Source organism: Rattus norvegicus, chromosome 4, assembly GCF_021556685.1.
Source record: "Rattus norvegicus strain SHRSP/BbbUtx chromosome 4, alternate assembly SHRSP_T2T, whole genome shotgun sequence".
Lineage (NCBI taxonomy): Eukaryota > Metazoa > Chordata > Mammalia > Rodentia > Muridae > Rattus > Rattus norvegicus.
The window spans coordinates 129,938,420-129,958,917 of record NC_141537.1 but is presented as its reverse complement, the minus strand read 5'-3'; the positions used below and the strand labels follow the sequence as shown (position 1 = coordinate 129,958,917).

General features: G+C 41.6%; 1 long non-coding RNA gene across 1 annotated transcript in view; it reads left to right on the top strand.

Moving 5' to 3' along the window:
* The window catches only part of LOC102549269 (uncharacterized), a 99,983-nt gene that overhangs the window by 11,781 nt on the left and 67,704 nt on the right, over nucleotides 1-20,498 (top strand). Inside the window, exon 2 of the long non-coding RNA XR_015686915.1 lies at nucleotides 1,716-1,841. This is a non-coding gene — a long non-coding RNA (uncharacterized LOC102549269). The remainder of the gene's footprint in view (nucleotides 1-1,715; nucleotides 1,842-20,498) is intronic.

Below are 20,498 nucleotides of genomic sequence, written 5' to 3'. Positions count from 1 at the left end.
CTTTGCTATGAGTTTTGTCACAGCCATACAAATATAAGTGATACAAATCCTTACAACTAAAATTAAGTTATTTTTTGCTGGAAGAAAATTGTTCTCTATTTTTAGCCCTTTATCTCAGGATTTAATATACATATATGGCCCAAATGCCATATTACACATAAACCCCGAAGAATGGGGAAAAAATCGACACATAAAGCAAAAGAAAATACTTGAAGTTGTATTATATTAAACCTAGAAGGGATTCCCAAAGTCTCCTAATTTAGTGTCTCTCTTCTAGCAGAAATAAGAAGATACAGGAAAAGGGACTACTTAAGGGAACACAGAGGATTAACTGGCACAGGTCAGATAGTATGAGAACACAGGTTACTCAGGCTGGGGAGATAGCCCAGACAGTGTTTGCCATAGAACCATGATTACCTGAGTTTGATCCTTCAGAGTCTACATAAGCTAGACCTGGGGGCATGCACTTGTGCTCCCCGTGCTACAGAGGTGATGATAGATGGACCATGAGCCAGCCAGTAAAGTCTACTTGATAAGTTCCATGCAAATGAGAGAGCTTGTTTCAAGACAGAAAGAGGGAGGGAGTTGATAGTACTTCAAAAATGCCATCTGAGGTTGTCCTGTAGCCTACATACACACACATGCACAAACACACACACAGCACTGTTGCTAGAAAATGTAGAACATGCTCCAGTTTCATACAGAATGAGGGAGATGTTGATGGAGGATGCACACTCCCAGGACAGCAGCCTCCATGGGAATGTGATGCTATGAGTTGGATAAAGATGATGGATAAATCTTGGGTGACAAGTGTTTGAAGAAAGAAGGAAACAATGGAGCGCCTGAGGCACCAGTATATAAAGTCTCTTTATATACTGGTGAATATGGGACCCACTAGTTGTTAAGCCCCTGTAATGTGGCTAATACAACTATAAGAGTCAATTTTAAATTCTATTTAATTTTATTTTAAATTTATTTAAACAGCCATGTTCAGCTAGTGGCTACTGTATAGAAAGCATTGATCTGACGCTCACTATCAAGGTCAGAAAAAATAAGACTTGTGCCACTGGGTAGCTGGCAGAAAGTTAGAAGGAAGATAGTAAATTGCTATGTCTCATGTTGAAATAAAGTCCCCATTTGGATGTATTGAGAGTTGGAATCAGGTAGGAGCTTTAAGAGGTTCTGCCCCCATGAATGGGTCAATCCATTGTTCACCAATGAGTTAGTGCATCATCTTGACAGTAGGTTGTTACAAACACAGCTCTGTCTCTTATACGTACCCCTTTCATGATATAATAGCCTCTGACTCTCTAACAGATTTGCAGATTCCCCACTAGCAAGCAAACCTTCGACAGATATAGTACCTTGACCTTGAATTAAACAGCCTCCAAAACTACATGCTGATTAAACCTTTCTTCTTTATAAATTACCCAGTCTACTATGTTCAGTTATAGGAGCACCAAGTAGACAAAGGCATCAATCTTCTATGGTGCTAATGACACAAAAGAAGAATGTAGGTTGTAAATGATGGCTGCCATTTGCAGGGCAAAGGAAAACACTGAAACAATCCAAACAAGAAAATAATAAAGATGTATGGTTACTTAGTATGTGACAGCTCGCAAGTGAGCTCATGTCCAGGTGAGTTTACTTCTGCAATTCCATTGTGCCATTGAAGGCGTCGATGCCTTCTTTCTAACTATCTCTTTGCCTTTCAGGTTATCTATTCCAAGGCAGTCTTCTCATCATAGATGCGTCATGACTACTAACAAGTGTCTGGGCTCTGTGCTTCTTCATCCATAATATGAGTTTTGAGCAAGACCAACTACGGCAGATATTCTCAGGTAATTCACCATCTTTCAATTTGCTGCTGCCAATTATTGGTGGCACAGGTGTTGTACTTTCCTAGACCTTGATGTAGAGTTGTGCTTTTCAACATGGCCACCATTAGTTGGCCATGGCACTTAAAAAAGAAACACAAGTAATGGCACATGTGAGCTCTGTCACATAAACAGGGACATCTCCCTTTTAGCTTATATAGAAAATCACTTCATGTCTCTTGAGCCTAGTTTGAGTCAGGATGCCTCCTTGGGCTGTTCTCTGGACCAGGAGGAAAGATCATAGTGCTAGGCTTAGATCTGAGCCTACCCCCTACCCATAAGCAGAGAGAGAGAGAGAGAGAGAGAGAGAGAGAGAGAGAGAGAGAGAGAGAGAGAGGTGATACATGGGAAACATTAGAATAACAATGAGAAACGGGGAATAGATATTGAAGAGATGATCCATTTATGGACAAAGCTGTAATGATTTTTTTTTAGTTTCATATATTTATAATTTTCCTACTTACAAAAATATATACTCATGATTTTCTCTCTTTGGTATCTCTTTAGTTAGAATTATTATTTTTTTAGTGTTACTGTGATATTTGTGTACATATATGTGATGAGTCTCCCCCAACTGCTCTCCCCCATACAGCCTTCCCCCCACTTGCTGGAGCTGTTCCTGCCCCTAAAAAGTCTTTTTCTTCTGAGTTCATGTCACACATGCATATCAGTTTAGAAAGGTAGAAAACTCAAGATCTAAATAGAGAATTTTAAATCATCTCTGATGCACCACTGCAAAATTATGGCACTAACATGCAAGTGTACGTATGCCGAACCCTTTTCCAAGCTTACATATCTATTGGATTTCTTCCTTTTCTAAATACTCAACTGCCAACATTTACTGTACTGAGCTAGGAACTGGGACTCATTCCTGTAATACTAGCATTTAGGTGCAAAGGCAGGAGGAAATTATCAATCCTGGGGTCAGCCTGAAATATGTAGTGAGTACCAAGTAGGCCAGGGGTACACAGTGAGACACTTTCTTGACAAAAGTAAAAGAGCACTTCAAATATGTTTTACAATCTCCTGATATCACAGTTTCCAAATCAGTAATTCTCCCTTCAATGGTTTCTTAACCAACACAAAGTACTTTTCTTTTTCTGAACAGTCCATACCTGCTGATTACCTCTAATGTGGCTGCTCCTATTTCGATGAGATAGAGCCAAAAAGGAGAATGTTTCTCTCTGGGATCCTACATGATAGGAAAGACTCAATCTCCTCTCCCTTCTAGAAAAGCAATCCGCTTAACTTTCCTTAACTCCTTCATGTGATATTTATTTTACAATAATTTTTTCTAAGTTTTCTTTCGATATTAATATGTTTGAGTAACTATTCTCTTTGGTCTGGTTTTCATTTTAATTCTAGGAACTAAGGAATTTCCAGTAATAGGACTTTTCATTTAATGTATTTTAACCAAGGTCTCACACCTGCTACAGAAACATACTTCTGCTGACATTCACTACCAGCCCCTTCCTTGGGTCTTCTTCCTTTTGCTTCTTCATTGTTGCCCTGGTCAGTAAGACAGTATGATAGAGGTGACCAAAGAGCCCAGGAGGCCAACTCTGCTATTCTCAGCTCCACCTGTGTGGTGTACACTCTGAGCCCATGCATAGGATCAATGCAAGATGCTTCTCAGTGGCACTGGTATACTGTTAGCTTTGATCACATTTTTTGTTTGTTTTTATTTTGTTTTACTTTTTTCTATACGGTAAGATTTTTCCCTCAGACTTTTAAGATATTTTTTCACTTCCCTCACAAACTCAATTGTATTTGAAACAACCACACAAGTCCCCTCCTCTATTTTCATCCACTGCCTCCATCCACTTTCCTACTTTTAACTCAAATTCTCTAGACTTGGTACTTGTAGACTGTTTTCCATGGAGACTCACCCAGATCTCCAGTCTACCTAGACACTGATCCTTTTTACCCCTGAGAGTCAGTGTTGCTTCCATTTGCAATAGCTCCCATTTTCAACTGCTCTGTGTCCTGAGTCTTGATTCTCAAATCCATTCCATCAGGGAAAGTCCAGTGCCTTTCAACCCCTCAAGTGTATCACATTCTTCTTGATTCAAAGCTTTTATCCACTCTGTTTCCTTTCTATCACCCTGTTCTTTACCTGAGTTGGTTTTGAGCACCCTAGGTACAGACTTTCTCTGACTCCATCACTCCTTGCTTGCAAACATGCATCACCTTCTCAAAATGCACAGCATATAGTGATGTGGGATATAGGATTCTATTTGTTTTGAGACAATTATCCTACTGTGTAGCACTGACTGCTCTGAATCTCCCCATCCCTGCCTTCTGGATGCTGGGAGTTTAGGAAGTGCCCCCAAGCACCATCATACTTGATTATTTTTCTCATTATAATTTTATTTTTCTTGGATATTTTCTGTATTTACATTTCAAATGTTATCCCCTTTCTCCCTTCTCCCATCCCCCCTTCTCCCTCCCCCTGCTTCTATGAGGATGCTCCTATTCCCACCCATCTACTCCAACCTCAACACCCTGGCATTACCCTACAGTGGGGAAACAAGCTTCACAGGACCAAGAGCTTTTCCTCCTTTTGATGCTGGACAATGCCATCCTGGCCACCTATGTGGCTGGAGTCATGGGTCCCTCCACATGCATTCACTGATTGGTGGTTTAGTCCCTGGGAGCTCTGGTGAGGCTTGGTTGGTTGATATTGTTGTTCTTCCTATGGTGTTGCAAACCCCTTCAGCTCCTTCAGTCCTTTCTCTAACTCCTCCATTGGGGTCCCTTTGTTCAGTTCAATAGTTAGCTGCAACCATCCTCATCTGTATCAGTAAGGCTCTGGCAGAGCCTTTCAGGAGACACTCGTATCTGGCTCCTGTCAACAAGTACTTCTTGGCATCAGCAACAGTGACTGGGTTGGCGGCAGCATATGGGATGAATCCCCAGGTGGGTCAGTCTCTGGATGACTTTTCTTCAGTCCCTACTCTCCACTCTTTGCCCCTGTATTTCCTCTCATGAGTATTTTGTTCTCCCTTCTAAGAAGGAATGAAGCATCTACATTTTGGTCTTCCTTCTTCTTGGACTTTATATAATCTGTAAACTTTTTCTTAGGTATTCCAAACTTTTGGGTTAATATCCACTTAAAAACAACACATCTTGGGCTGGAGAGATTGTTCAATGGTTAAGAGCACTGACTGCTCTTCCAGAGGTCCTGAGTTCAATTTCCAGCATCCACATAGTGGCTCAGAATCATCTGTAATGGAATGTGATGCCCCCTTATGGGGTATCTGAAGACAGCTGCAGTGTACTCACATACACAAAATAAATAAACCTTAAAAAAAACCCCACAAATCACAAGACCTAGAATGAAATGACATTCATCCATAGTGTCAATCTAATATCATTTTCTTCCTCCCTACAATCTGCCTACTCATCACCATCCATTCATTCTTGCCTCCTGTTATTAATTTACTTAGCTACTCATTCATTCAGCAATATACAGAGACCTGAACTCAAGAACTCATGACAAGATGGTAGATCGTCCTGTCCAGGTTCATTACCTCAAATGTTTTCCAAATTCAGAGCTTTTGTAAAATCTGAAAGCTCCCTCCCTGTTCCGGTCATTACTGTTTGCTTGCTGTCTGGCAAGTTACCTGGTCCACAGTGGGTACTCAATCAATATTTATAGGAAATATGAATAAATGAATGTGTGAATGAATGAACAAACCCAGTCACTTCTCTCTTATTCATGTTTGAGATGTTTTATAAATTCCCAGCAAGATGCTAAGTGAGTGGTTGGCAGTGGGCTGAGCGGGGGGAGGCTGGGAAGAGTTTCAGATGATGTGTCTGTGTGAGCATGGGTGTTCGTGTGGGATGCTGAGACTCAGCGTGCCTAAAAGTGCCTCTCTAACCACATCCAGCACCAGAAGGAAGTGCTCTTCGCCTCCCTTCTCCTTCCTATCCTTTCATCTCTTTCTTCTCACACACCATATTGACAGTGGGCCTTCCCTACTCCGGGTCTCCACCCTCACATACAGCACTTTTTATACTGTAATGGAGAATGTGTGGTACTTGTAATTGTGCCAGCTCAGACAAGAGAATCTAGCCGTTACTAGTTTAGAGCAGAGGGAAAGAGTGTTTGTTGTAACAGGAAGTTGAGGAAACCTTGGGCTCTGCTCAAGAGGAAGAGATGCCCATACTTATGTCCCTTAAGCCAGAGGTCCCCAGGCTTGGCAATGAATCTCAGTAAGGGATGGCGTATTTATGCCTCTATGTCCCAAGACCCCACCCTGCGATCCATAGAATTAGCATCTCTGGATGATAGACTCTGGCAATAGTATTTTTCACAGCTCCCTAGTTAGTTCCAATATGCAGCCAAGTTTGAAAACTACTGTGCTAAAACAAAAACTTATTTTGGTAGATTTTGTGTCACTATGGCAACACCAGAAATACCTGCAATTTCTTGTTAATTAGTTGCCAACTAAAAAACACATTTGCTATGTTTAACAGATGCAAGGTTAGCCCAATGTAGGCATATTTATTGAGTGCTTACTATGTGCTTTGAATGGTAATAGTGATCATTTGAAGCCTCTCCTTCATTATCATGGTTCCACAAACTACCCTCCCCCGGCTCTTATTAAAATTCACTGAGTAGATGAAGAGTAAACATTCCAAAGAATGTCTATCAGATTTCAATGTTGCTTCCTTTAAATATATCTCGTCTTGATTTTCACTCATGTTAACACAACTCCCCTGCCGAGCTGGCTGCAATTTTAGTAGTCTTTTCTATGATACATGGAAGACCCATTTCCTGGTCATCATTAGAGATGGGAACCAAAGTCTATTTGAGCCAGCCAAGGTTTGTGAACATCTCTTGGAAAGAGCTCTTTCTCTCAACTAAGACAAATTCAAGACATAATTTTCCCTTTGTGTCAAGACATGAGAGGCAGGCCACTAACCATGTCACCAGCAGTCCTTTTGAAGGACGGCTTAGAGTAAAAACAAAACAAGGAAATGAGAAGGAGCACATGAGGGGGAAAGGGCTTTGTTCAGGAAGACCAACCCCAGTGCACAGTCACTGCCATATTTTCCCTACCTGATATTAAGGCAGTTAGACTTGGGATTCTGGTCCTCACCTTCTCTTGTGGTTTGGTGTCAAACTGCCTATTCTGGCTGACCCACAGGCTTCTAGGGATTCTCGGATCTCTGCCTTCCATTTCACTGTAGGAGTACTAAGATGACAGATGCATAGATCTGGCTTTATATGAATTCCAAACATTTAAACTCAGGTGCTTGCGTCTGTATGACAATGTCTTTGCCCACTAAACCTTCTCTTCAGCCCCTGAATGCTCACTTTAATAATAAATTAGGATCCAAAGATCTGAAGTGATTTATGCCAGGCAACACAGTTTACCTGTCCTGAGTTATGTAAAGTTGGACCTTGCTCTCAGGACTTTTGCCTGACACCCATTGCTCATCCCAACAAGCTCCAGAATCATCTTCACTGAGAATATTTGCCTAGGTTTTCCAGTGTGCTAAATTAGTTGCAATGACCATAGTCTTTGAAATGCCTTTAGATTTCCTTAGAAGAAATACTCTAGAAATAGATGTTCTCCGTCCTCTCTCAAAAGACATACCCCAAACCTATAGTTACAATGTGATTTTCGGATGTAGACACCATGAAATAAGATGTAAAACTGTTGAAAATATAGATCACACAGCTCACCCCCAACCAAGAAAAACATTAAAAATTCTACCCAGCTCAGCTGCTTCAGTACACTTTTACACTACACATGATGTTGCTGAATATATAAAATACTTGGATCTAAATTTAAAAATGCTCCCCCTCCCCTTGATTAACCAGATTGTCCCCTCCCCTATATATAGGAACGCTATGTGCCTGAGCCCACTTGCCATCTGTCATCATATTTTCCAAACTTCTCTTCCACCCCCTCCTCTTACACAATTTTATCACATAAAAATATTAGATTTCAGGGATTTGTATAATTTCATGAAATTTTCTGAGCCAAGTGACAGTGGAGGAAGGGCCGGTATATGAAGTTGCCTCAGTTTTTCTGTGCCCAACACATATCCACAGCAGTCATGATGCCCTCTAGCAGAGCGTGCATGGCCAAGAATAGCAAGTCGGTTTTCCTCTAGTGTAACATTTCGTATTACTAATTTGCGAGTGTTTCCCACATTACTAAGTAGAATTCATATAATTTTCAGAGGTTTCTGACTCATATAGCGTTATAATGCTTTATTACCCCTGGTGATGTTCAGTGTCTTTTCCTATATCCTTGGGAAAATGTTCACAAGTCAACTAGAGATCGTCCATTTTGTGTGCCTTCTCCTGGTTGGGTATATGAGTTTTACCCAGACCAATACATGCTGCCTCTAAGACTATATCCTTCTATCGGAGACCTAAGAGTCTACTTTGGAAGCTTCATTTCTATTCCTCACAGGCAACCACATGGAGCTCCAGCCAATACTCGTGGTTCTGAGTCGCAGGAAATCAATGAGAAGTGTTGAGGGAGGTTGGCTCTTAAGTAGAGGGCTGGAATTGAATGGGATGGTTCTCTTACAGAGTTCTCTCCTATCTCTCCATAGGGTCTTTAAAAAGAGGTTTGTGATAAGTACCCTCGCATGACTAGTAAGCATCCAACTTCCTACTCTCTGCTCTCTGGGTCGGTGTTCAAAGCCCAGTGACCACAGTGCTTTAAATTATTCTCTGATTGAAGAGGCTGTCATTTGGCTCAAGCTTGCCCAATCAGGAATTTCCATATACTGTCCCCAGATAATGGTCCAAATGTGGAAATGAGACCAAAGAAGATCCTTAAAAAGAATGCAATTGAATTTATGAGACACTAGTAGCTTTTTTGTTTGTTTGTTTGTTTGTTTGTTTGTTTAAGTAAATACCTATCCAAGGCTGTTGGGAATATAAGCAGACCCATAGGTAAAAGAAAAAACTAGAATTAGGCACCACAATGGTTACTACACAGCCTGCTGCCCCTTGCAGTGCTCTCAGGAAATCTGTTTTCTTATATACACATATTCACACACAACCACACACACACACACACACACACACACACACACACGCACACACATACACACACACACACACAGAGAGAGAGAGAGAGAGAGAGAGAGAGAGAGGAGGATTTTTTATGTGTACATGTGTACATGTGTAGTGTGTGCACCATGTATGTGCAATGCATACAACAGCCAGAAGAAGGCATTGGATCCTCTGGAATAAGAGTTATGAATGATTGTGAACTACCTAGTGTAGATACTGGGAATCAAAACTTAGTTCCTGGAACATCAGCAAGTGCTCTTAACCTCTGAGCCATCTCTCCATCCCCCAGATTTGGGTTAAAAAGGGAGTTTTCACACTATTATCTACCTCCCTTCCTGCCAGATATAACAAAGCATGTAGCCTGCCTGAACAAAGAACTAGAGGAATGTGCTTAGAAGGAAAAAAGTTGGAAATAATTAGACAATGTCCTGAATAGTCAGTCACCCAAAGGATTATTATTGCGGCTCACGTTTCCCATGAAGTACAGTGTGAAAGGACAGACAGCAGGCTTCTGGAAGGCCTGACACTGAGGTGCCTAAGGTCAGTCAAAGTGAGCATGACTCTAAATACCAAGGTCCTTTATGTCCCACCATGTCGATGTCCTTTCTAATCAGCTTTGCAGTGGACGGTTGGATGGAATTCTAAATTCCACGAGAGAGGACCAAGTAAGAGATTTATAGTGTTACGTTTTCTGAGCTGAGAAATGAGAATCCCCTTTGTGTTTTTAATAAAATACATTTACATAGTACCACAGTACTTAAGGGTAGTATGGGTGATAGCCTTTAGCAAGATTTGGATTTAGGATACAGTATAGAATCTCTGAGAAGATAATACAAGACAAATAAAAGGAATAAAGGAAGAAAGGGAGGGAGAGAGGGAAGGAAGGAGGGAGGGAAGGAGGGAAAAAGGGAAGAAGGGAGGGAGAAAAGGATGTAAGGAGGAAAGAGGGAGGGAGGAAGAGAGGGAAGAGGGAGGAAAAAGAAAGGAAAAATGAAGGAAAAGGGAAGGGAAGAGAGAGGGAGGAAGGAAGAGAGGAAGAAAAAGGAGGAAAAAAGGAAAAAGGAAGGGAGGGAGGGAAGAGGAAGGAAGGAGAAAAGAAAAAGAAAAAAGAAAGGATAAAAGGAAGGAAGAAAGGAAGAGAGGGAAATGGAAGGGAGGAGGGAGAGAAGAAGGAAGGGAGGAAGGGAGAGAGGGGGGAGGGAAATGAGCTGAAAACAGATGGGGAAATGAGTAGTTGGATTCGGAGTTTAGACAGAGACAGTCCCCATTCTTGAGTACCTTAAGTGTAATTCTTTCTTAAAAGGTTCAGGTTCAAATATTTATGAGACAGAGTTACTATCCCTTTTAGGGGCTTGTCAAGTGTAAAAGAGGAGGAAAAAATCTGTTTGTGAAGGGAGTTTACAGTACACTTAAAGTTTATTTTAAAAATAAATAGGACTTGATAGATAGAGCAATAAAGCAGAGGCCTCATCAGTAACCTGCCTGCCGCAGTTAACAGGGAGCCTCCGTAGGCTGCCAGGAGCCAGAAATAAGAATGAACACTTCTTCCCAGCACAAAGTTCCAGGAATATCCACAAACAAAGAGGATATTTGGGATACGGCATCTGGAAGCCAAGTGGCTCTCTGTCACATCACAGTTTGTGTGGAACACACCCACAGAGGTAGAGTCACATCTGAATCAGATGTTTCTGGCTTCCTCTGCACTGAGTCCCCATTTTTGTCCTAGGTAGAAATGGTGATGCCGTTTACAAGTTAGAGATGGAGCTTTTAGAAAAATGAAAAGCCAGAGGGAGATTAAACTTTGTCACACCTGGTCAATCATGTGGCCAAAAGAAGCCCCGTGCATTGCCCAACCCCAACACTTAATATCTTTTACTATTCTCATGTAGGGAACACACAGGGGTGTGAATAGCTATTTACATGTCTCTACTGTGTACTGGACAGGATGGCAGAAACCAGGGAGGCAGACATGAGAAAGAAAGGCAATTTCTGCCTTCATGGAAACTCATATTTTATTGGCGAGAAATGTGTGTACAAAAACAGATGCAGAAAGTGGTTATAGCTGGGGGTAATAAACAGCAATCAAAATCATGATTTAATAGATAATTGGGGCAGAATGGGATGTACTGAGGGGAGGGGCCCAAGGGCTCTCTGGGGTGAAGACCTTTGATCCAGAGCCTGAGACATAAATGCTGTTTATGAAACAACAATGTCTGTAGAGACTCTGTCCTGTATCAGTTAAGGAAGACTATGTCCAGAGACAAAAATACCATGTTGCAGGGTTATAAAACGCCTTGGCTTGAGGCCTTTGTCAGTTAACCACTGCATGCCTTTAAGCTAGATATGTACATTTTGTAAGTCTGCATCTTTTAATCTGCAAGATGTATGGTGGGGCCAGAAAAATACCGCTCTGAAAAGTTATAGTGCTTGTTTTCCCATGGTATGCACACACATGCTCCCCTCTCCTTCTCTAGAGTGTACACACAATGACATACACACAGACCATATGTGTCTTCTACTTTCCAAATATTATCAGGAATATGCTCTTGGCAAAATAAACGCTTATTCAATAACATTTGTGTAAAAGTGAAATATTACATGTTCATCGTCTCCCCTTCCAAACGTCATCTTTTCTGAAATGCCCGTTAACTGATCTGGAAAGATCCCCGAGGGCAGGCCTGTGACTATATTGTTGTGTGGGATATCACCACATCTCCTTCTCAAACTCCTGTCACTGCTGCTCTGTAGGAGGCCTTCTCTGCATCTCCTTGCCACCCCATCTATTAATCCTAATGTAGCTGATGCGAGTAGAAATGAACAATGACTCAAAGGAAGTCAGCTGTCGTCTTTCCACTGCTGGACATTGACATGTGGGCTAACAGATTTGCTTCCAAGGCATGAACATAGAAAACATCGATTAGGTTGGGAGCGGGACTAAAAGTGAAGGGCACTTACAAGTCTGCTACAGCATCACCAGGGATCACTGGGGGGGAGTCTGTGGGCTCAGTAGCTACTTACACTCCCTGGGCAGTTTTCACACTGACTCTTTCCAGTTCTATCCCCTTTGAGGCCTTGGCAGCATGGTACTTTCCACGTGTGATTTCCAAGGATCTTCTCCCAATCCTATCAACAATCCTCTTTCTACCTGGACCAGAGTTTTTTCAGCCAAATTCCTTTGTTTGAAAAGAGAAGGCTCTTTCAACCAATGAGTTAGATTCACAGGAAGAGGTTCAGAATGGCCCAATAAATAAAAGGAAAAATAAATAAAATAAATAAAAATGGAGGAGAGGCTCTGCTGTTAGGAGACAGGTCAAATGCATGGAAGCTGCAGCTACTGCAGTGCATGCAAATGACAGCTTCAACAGAAAGGGAATTTGAGGCTGAGAACAGAAGGTGACCCAACCTGACCTGGGTGCATTATAGAGAGACTGGGAGGTGACAATTAGACCTTGGTACTAATCAACACCCAGCTGTGTGGGGCATAAACGGTCCCAGATCTTTCAAATGCTCAAACCCCACTTGTCCCACTGACCTCCTAGCATTGGACTCCTGATAATCAAATTTTAGTTAGAGAGGTTTGAGATTTTCTTTCAGCTGCCACATAAAAAAAATACCTGCTCCTACTCACTCTTTGAAGAACACTCTCTAGTCTGTTTTCAGTTGCTATCAGAGAAGACCGCAGGCTGGAAAATTTATAAAGAAGAGAAATGCACTATTATGAAAGCAGGGGAGGCTAAGGGCACAGTGGTGACATCTGGCAAGAGCCCTCAAGCCATATCAGGACATGATAGAAAACATGGTATGCACTTATTGATAAGTGGCTATTAGCCCAGATGCTTGAATTACCCTAGATGCCTAGAACAAATGAAACTCAAGACGGATGATCAAAATGTGAATGCTTCACTCCTTCTTTAAAAGGGGAACAAGAATACCCTTGGAAGGGGATAGAGAGGCAAAGATTAAAACAGAGACAGAAGGAACACCCATTCAGAGCCTGCCCCACATGTGGCCCATACATATACAGCCACCCAATTAGACAAGATGGATGAAGCAAAGAAGTGCAGGCAGACAGGAACCGGATGTAGATCTCTCCTGAGAGACACAGCCAGAATACAGCAAACACAGAGGCGAATGCCAGCAGCAAACCACTGAACTGAGAACAGGACCCCGTTGAAGGAATCAGAGAAAGGACTGGAAGGGCTTGAAGGGGCTTGAGACCCCTTATGAACAACAATGCCAAGCAACCAGAGCTTCCAGGGACTAAGCCACTACCCTAAGACTATACATGGACTGACCCTGGACTCTGACCTCATAGGTAGCAATGAATATCCTAGTAAGAGCACCAGTGGAAGGGGAAGCCCTGAGTCCTGCTAAGACTGAACCCCCCAGTGAACGTGATTGTTAGGGGGAGGGCGGTAATGGGGAGAGGATGGGGAGGGGAACACCCATATAGAAGGAGAGGGGGAGGGTTTAGGGGGATGTTTGCCCGGAAACCGGAAACCGGGAAAAGGAATAACATTCGAAATGTAAATAAGAAATACTCAAGTTAATAAAGAAAAAGAGGGAAAAAAAAGAAAGGGAAAGAAGAGGAGGCATGGATAGAAGAGTAGGGAAGAGAAGCAGGCTAAAACTTGTAACAGAGAACTTGCTTTTGTGACTAAGCAATCCATCCCTGAAGTATCAGCAGCAGCCCATTCACCAGGGCTCCTCCCCTGCTCCTGGCAGAAGTACTACTTAACAGGCCCCACCTCTCAAAGCCCTGCACAGGGATCAAGCTCCTAATGTAAGGATTGGGATGACATGACCAATCCCCAGCCGTGGAGTCATTCCTTCCCTGTGGAATTCTTTTCAAGATTTCTTTTAATTCTGTAGTTTGTGCTCCTCAACTTAGGGATTATGGGTAGGCAGATAAAGCTTGTCATTTTTAAAAAGAAAGTGGTAAGCAGTGATCAGCCAATAGTCACTTCCAAGGGCCATCTGCGACAAGTCTGTAAAGCACTCCGTTTGCATAATACATGGGAAGTCTATTAAAATACAGCACACTGCTACAAGAAGGTGGAAACCGTCTAAGTGAAATTACACTTCCTTGTAAAATAGTCCCTCTATTACTGGCAACAAAGCTGAGGGTTTTTTTTTTTTCTGTATTGCTTTAAATTGAAAAATCCACTGTTCAAGAAATCCATGGATAAATGCTACACCTAGTTTTGTCCAAGACTGCAGACATGTTTTAGCTCTGTGAAAAGGAGGATGCTGAGCAGCGATCATTGAGCAGAGTAAATGCCTGTTTACCCGACTATCTCTGCTCTAGGGTAACCGAGGACGAAGCCCCAATCAGTCATAAAAGCCAGCTGTGCGTTCACCCACAGTGCTGACCTATATATATGACCTAAAAAGGCCACCTTTTGTTTTGATAGGATGGGGAAAGGAATATCAAATGCTTTACCTGTAAGAAAAGAGTCTTACGTGTCAGAAGTAGGCCAGCAAGCCAGTATCTTGACAGCACGCTAGAGACTGTAGCAGAAGGGAGATTGAAGGTCTGTATTTTTCACTCATTCTCTACCTCAGGCTCTCAAGCATAATGCCATCTTTGCTCTAAAAAATTGACACTTTTCTGTTTGTCAAGGCTCAGGTTTTAAACACAAGCAACGCTTCTCACAGCTTCAAACCTGATTGCTTGCTATAGGTATGGCTTTGAAAAGGTTAGAAGCTGCGAGAATAGTTTCTACTAATAATGGATGAGTTGGCCCCCAACAGGCTCTCCAAATTTTGATGATTCTTGCAGGGAAATCTAAAGAATGGAGGAGATAGAAGAGGGTTTCTTATCTCCAGGTTTTAATTAATCCAGTCAAATCAAGACATTGGAATTATCAGCAGATGCCCTACACTTGATGCCTGAGGCCTTTTTATTAAACTGGCAACCCTGGAAATAACCTCAGAAGGTATTTTTTTGAATAGTTCGGTTCAACTCTGTGTGGAGTGTTCAATCAGGACTGGAGACACTTATAAATGGCTTTCCTTTCCAAGCAGGCTGAGTGACAGTCACTCCTATATCATACTTCTTTCAAGACAGATGGTGAGAACACAGTTTGCTGTTCAGTTTCCATTCGCTGCTGTCTTTTCTAAGCAGCATGGGGAAGCGAGCTGCGAAAGAGGACGGCCTTCAAAGCCTCTCCGCCTAATTTTAACAATCCTGCAGAGAAACCGCAACTTTTCTGTTATGGTTCTCTCCCCGGGATGTTAGGAAGCATGTCTTAAGTCTGCCATCCGAGATCCATAGCCGATGAAATGTAGGTAATGTCTTAAAGTCTAAACACAGGAGACACAGCAGATTCCTATGTGCTACAGATTATACCTACTAGTGTTTAACTCCGAGTTACCAACAATGCATCAGTGCTGTATTGATGAAAGAAGTAACAGCATTCCCTTCTGGAGTCATTTAACTAAGAGCGCGAGTCCAGACTTGAATTTCTATTCATTTTCCCCGTATCTTCCTTCCTCTGTCTGTTTGTTGACTGTGTCTGAATTTCGGCTGGCCTAAACGCTGTCTTGTGAATCTGTTCTTGTGTCTGCACCATTGCTCTATATGTGTCTGTTTCTTTCTATGTGATTATGTGTGCTTTCCTGAGCATCTGTTGTATCTGTGAGTGGTGTGATTATCAGGTATGTGTGTACTATATTGTATGTGTCTATGTGTCAATGGTGTCTGTCACTAAACAAAAAGGGGGGCTTTGCTCTGTATTTATTGAACTGATCCCAACTGGCCCTGATAATAAACATCATTGTTTATGCTTTCAACTGTCATGGTAGATTTTAGGAAGTTGTTTTCAACTTCTGTATCTCCTGCTTTCAGCAAATGACATACATGTATTATACTTGGTGATGGACATGGGAAAACATGTAACTTAAATTGCAGTTATGTGGTAATATTTTATTAGGAAATCCAAGGCAAATAAGATTGGTTCTTACAGTGTTTCCTTAAAGGCAAGTTAAACAAGGAGTTTGAATACACAGTATTTTTAATAGTCTTAAGTGACCTCCATGTATGTTATGTGAGGTCCAGCAGTGTCTTAGTACAGAAGAGATGTGTATGGAATATTGCATTGTCACACGATGACATTCCTGACACCATTAATTAGGTGTCAGTGAGCATTGCCACTGGCAGAACGCTGACTCATACTGGTTTGTGACTTGATCCTTTTTACCCCATAGTGCCATAAAAGAAAAACAAAGATCTACCAAATTCCTGAATGTATAACATTCAATTTTTTTCTTTAGTAGCCATGCTGAGTGCTTACTGTGTGCTTCCCACCGTGCTTTGCTTAGATTCCTCATGTTAATATTAAGGTAAGTGGGATCTTATAGATGACATGGATCTCATATGCTTCTCTAAGTCACCTGGCTCATCTGCTATAGAATTGAAGGGAAAGGGTAAAGCTCCACTACCTAACTCCTGTCACTAACATCTTGTCACCTCACTCATTGCTCAGGGTGATGCTGAAACACTAGCTTTAGTGACTAGATTTGAGCATCTGCAGTCTCACTTCTGAAATCCAGTCCAGTCATCCATTTTGATGAATTCTCACTTGGCTGATCAACACCTACATTACGGTGTGCTTGGAAAGGACACTGGCTTTCTTTGTGATAGATGAAAGATAGTTAAACAAACCTTATCCCATGAAAAGTCTAGTTGCCTTGGTAACGCCATCTACCCCTGTGCTCAACCTATTTATAATGTACACTCTAGAACATTCAAATACCCAGTCAAGTTCCCCAATCTTGGAGCACACAGTTCATTAAGTTTTGGGTGGATGGATGGATGGATGGATGGATGGATGGATGGATGGATATGGTACATGGAATTGAATGAATCTATTAGTAGGATAGAATAAACAAGTGAATAAGGTGGACATACATATGGATGGATGACTAGAAAAACAAATTAACAGGGACATCATAATGCAGAGACAAGAGTTCTCAGTATAAGACCGTTACTTCTGTGTCATGTTGTAACCAACTATATTTCTGTCACTAGTCCACTCCTGATGTTGGCTGCCAGCTTAGTTACTAAACTGGTAACTTGTCCAGCTCTAAAAGCTTGGTGGTAAGCAGCCTGCTCCATCTGGAAGCTTGTTAGTCTTAGTTTAAGAATAAACTTTACTGTTCTCACATGATGTATCTATAGTCCTCTCTCCATTGCTAGCCCAAGGGCATTAAAAGCAAAAAAAGACAAAGCATTTGTGCTTCAAACGTAAGATGAGCATCTGACTTCCCAACTGCAAAAGGTGAGAGTGCTTCTCTATCATTTTCCTTCACAAAACAAACATGAGGAGTCCCTACTCCTTGTCAGGTATGTTCCAGATTGATACTATGGAGATGAAAAAAGAATGGGCAAGATTCCTTGTTCTGATGCAGCTTTCATTCCAGTGGAGGGAGCCAAACAGTAAATGAAATAAACACACAAACGATAGAGTGGATGAGGAAGCAACTCAACTGTGGCATAAGCAGCGAGAAGGGCAGGGTGGAACTTTGAACAACGTGAGGCTCATACATTTCCCCTCACAAGAGCAAATTGAAATCCTGTCTCTCATTACCCTAGTATGTGAGCTTTATCTGACAGTATATGGGACTGTGAGCTAATTCCTCAAGGCCTGATCCTAGGAAGCTAAAGTAGGCTCCTGAAGCAGTTATACTGCCATCCTGAGAGACAACGTGAAGACACAACAATGCTTAAACTTCAGCTCGGAAGGATCGTATTACCTCAGGCAGTTCATCAAAGCACAGGTTTCTGGGCTTTATCCAGGCCCTCGATGCCAGACCAGCACGGATGGATGTGTGACAAGTTGCCCGTTGATGCCAATAGCTTTGTCTCAGGGTCCACCGAATGGGTTACTTTGGAGAGCTTCAGTGTGACCTGGACCCCTTTCTGATCTAAGCTGCTGAAATCATTCCAGGAGTTAGAATAGAGGAGCAACCAATTCTGACTTCTGCTTTAGCATCACACTGAGCCTGTTGGGGTTAGGAAAAGACTGTGAGGAACGAAGAGAGGAAGAGCCCAGCTATGAGATAATTAAAGTAAGACGTGCACAGTGTGGAACAGCTCTGGAGAAGCAGCTAGGAGCTGAGGTGTGCTCCAGCTTTCTTTCCTTCTTGTTTAATGTCAATAGTTTATTTGTAATTTTGGTAGCGAAAATATTTTTAAAATTTAATGGAGGATACTAAAAAAATTAAGATACAGAAAGAAACCTTAATAGGCAAGGAGAGTTGCAGCATAAGGTCTTTCTTCTTTAGAAAACTGACAGTCTGTATAATATGTGAGACAGCCTACATATAATGTAATTACATTATTTCCCCCTACTCTTTCTTCCTCTAAACCCTCCCATATATGCCGCATTCTTATTTACCTGTAGTTCTTTTTATAGGGTTGATGCCTCATGGGCTTTCTCCCATTAGCATGGCTATCGGTGGTATCCTTGCTCAGCTCATGTTTAGGCAATCATGTTGGTAAGATTGTATGGGTACTTCTTCTAAAATAAATATGCATATATAACTTAAATAACATTTTCTAATCTGGGCTGATAATTTGCCTTCCAAGAGTTGAAGACCATCTAATAAAAACCCCAACATTCTGAGAAACACTCTTGAGTTGTGGATTAGAGTTGTTCAAAAGACTCCTCCAAATATTACAAGCTATTGCTATTGCCTTTAATTGCCCCCCAGAAGTAGAATGTAAGTCACTATAACTGAAAATACCATGTACTTCAGGCATAGGGATCAGAGGCGTCTTAAGCTGAACTTGCTTGAAAGCCTCTAACTGAAGTACTAGCATTCATGGTACCAATGGGTATCATGTAATCTTCAAAAGGAAGAGAACAACAAGCACTCCTACCTGGCCATGATACCAAAGACTCACAATAGAACAATGATTAGCATAGAATGAGAGGCCTAAGGGTGAAGTATTAGCACACATACCTTGGAGGTAACTAACAGTTCTCTAATTAGAGTTAAGACCTACTCAATAAAAGGGAAAACATGCCTGGTGTTAAAATCCTAGCCAGTTACCTAGGGCTAGTGAAGTCACTGATTTAGAAGGAGAACTTACAATTGTCAATTTGTTAATTCACTATAATATCTAACTACATTCTAACAATTTACACACACACACACACACACACACACACACACAAACAGAGAGGTGGGGGGAGGGAGGAGGAGAGAGAGTGTCCTTACCCCTCATCCAGGAAAGTTCTCCTTACGACAAGTATAGACCATTACAGAAAACCATAACCAATGAGAATTCAGAGTTGTGGAGTCCAGTCCCTATAAATACATCTACAGAAACACGCCTGCGCCTAAAGCTCAGGGATCACTGTGGAAGAGGGAATGTAAGACTGTAAGAGCTACAGGATTGGGAAGTTTCCTATGAGAGTGTAACCCAGGTTTCTTTAGAGGGCTGAGAAGTACTTGGGTATAGTTCACAGAATACAAATATATAATTATGAGATTTGATTTACCTAGGCACTCTGAGAGAATGACTTGTATTTAACATAAGCTATATTACTTCTGAGTGGCTCCAGCTTCCCCTTCCATTTACCCATTCACCCATCCAGCTCTCCCATCCAGCTCAAGTCATATCTTGAAATTCTGAAGGACTCCAAAGGCCATTCCTTGCTGTTGTTTTCTAAATGGCTGAGGGTGGAGAAGGGGTCCTTTTATTTTACATTGTCACAACCTCACAATCCTATGAACTTGAGAGCTTTTGTTTTGGTGGCTAATTAGGATGACCCACTCGGGTTCTGTTCAAGGCCTCAGCCATTCATAAGGTGATATTTAAGAAGGTCTTGAAATAGAATATGCACCATCTCTTTATACACAACCCAGGTCTCATAGTGGAATGTTTTGAAACGTGCAGAATGAAGTGAAACTTGCAACACTTAAAGACTTAAAAAGTACTGCTTGTATAAGACCGATGCATTCAGTCTTGGGAGCCTGTGATCTCTAATTAACATGCCCCCTGCCACTCTGTGTACTCTCATTTTCCTACTGATCTATCATTTTGACAGTATGCTCATCACATCCACCCAGACCACTTCAAAAACACAATGACTGGCTTTGTTGTGTGTGTGTGTGTGTGTGTGTGTGTGTGTGTGTGTGTGTGTGTGTGTGTGTGTGTCTGTGTGTGTATAATTGACTTTAAAAGATACTGTCAGTTTCCTAATTTGGATTTTTACCAACACCTTGTTTTTCTTTTCTTCTTCTTCTTCTTCTTCTTCTTCTTCTTCTTCTTCTTCTTCTTCTTCTTCTTCTTCTTCTTCTTCTTCTTCTTCTTCTTCTTCTTCTCTCTCTCTCTCTCTCTCTCTCTCTGTCTCTCTCTCTTCCTTGGTTATTTTTTTAAACAAATAGTCTGTTTAAAGGACTTAGATTCTAAAAGAAGATAGAGCCTATGACCTTTTTCTTCTATGGCAAAATTGAAGAGTCTTTGAATTTATATTCAAACCACTTAAGTTCTGGCACACTAAACCATTAGCTAGCTGACTGTGAATAAAACTAGCTTCTCTGTTCCTGGGTCCCTA